Source organism: Hordeum vulgare, chromosome 5H (assembly GCF_904849725.1).
Source record: "Hordeum vulgare subsp. vulgare chromosome 5H, MorexV3_pseudomolecules_assembly, whole genome shotgun sequence".
NCBI classification, from domain to species: domain Eukaryota; kingdom Viridiplantae; phylum Streptophyta; class Magnoliopsida; order Poales; family Poaceae; genus Hordeum; species Hordeum vulgare.
The window spans coordinates 489910429-489911521 of record NC_058522.1 but is presented as its reverse complement, the minus strand read 5'-3'; the positions used below and the strand labels follow the sequence as shown (position 1 = coordinate 489911521).

At 44.7% G+C, this 1093-nt stretch overlaps 1 long non-coding RNA gene across 1 annotated transcript; it reads right to left on the bottom strand.

Moving 5' to 3' along the window:
- Positions 1-241: 241 nt before the first annotated feature.
- LOC123399823 lies at positions 242-890 on the bottom strand. The gene is made up of 2 exons (XR_006610438.1): positions 586-890; positions 242-515 (listed from the first exon to the last, which is right to left on the bottom strand). It is a non-coding gene; the product is annotated as an uncharacterized LOC123399823 (long non-coding RNA).
- Between the last annotated feature and the right edge of the window lie 203 nt (positions 891-1093).

Below are 1093 nucleotides of genomic sequence, written 5' to 3'. Positions count from 1 at the left end.
TATAAGTTTGCTTGTCAAATAATGCAAAACGTGTGCATATTTGTTGAAAGGGACGTTCAACCGACCATGCTGATAAATATAGACCGTGGGCGTGGGACGCATTCCCAATTCAAATTTTAAACTGAATGGCGCTGAGCGGTGGACCGATCCAAACGGTAAAAATAAAATAAAAGTGTTCTTTATTTGGATCGGCGCGTTGTAGTTGCTCTAATGTGCTGCTTTCTCATAGATAGCTAATCGGTTTTAAGCATATTTTTTCGATAAAGAAAATATATTAATATTGTAAAGATACGAATTAGATCTAACCTCTGCATCAACAAAATGAATCATCTGGTGAACATAAGTATGGCATCGCTCACTGACCAGAATTACGGATCCAAACAGAGCAATTTGTTCGTCCTCTCTGTACTACTCCACTACGTGTAGGCGCAGGGAGCGATGTACCGACGACGATTCGTCTCATCCACAGGGTGCGCGCATGTGGTCTTCTGCCTCTCTTGGTCGAACGGCTTTTTCTGCGTGCATGCACAAATTTACGGATCAGGTAAGAGTAAATAAATCAAACTGGAAGTAGAGAAAGCAGACCTGCCCAGTTGAACTGAAGTGGTTGGCGTCAAGCACAACGAGCTAGGAATGGGTTACGGTTTGAGAAAAGATGAGAGGCTGGCATGAAGGACGAGGGCCACTCGGGCTAGCCAAGGAGACTGCCTGTTGTACATAGTGACAGATCACATACAAGCAGGGATGCAAGCGCAATCGATATCAAGCTATACATCCACAGGCAAGTCATCCTTGGCTACCAGAGGAAGCCCTCGTCGCCATGCAAGGCCTATCTCTCTTTGTCTATCTCACTACTCCCTTCTTCTTGGTTAACGACTTTCCTAATTTGGGTGGGCTGTTCTTATGGCATTGCCACCTTCTTGCTTCTCCTATTTATAGCACCTCAAAAGTGTCAATCTAAGAATCTCATGGCTAAGCGTGAAAAGGTGCCATTACAAAAGCAAGCGACCAAATCAGAGCGGCCCATGTCGACACAGGCTGGCCGGATCAGATCAAATCTACTAGATCTTTCCCTCATTTGGAAAGAATCCGA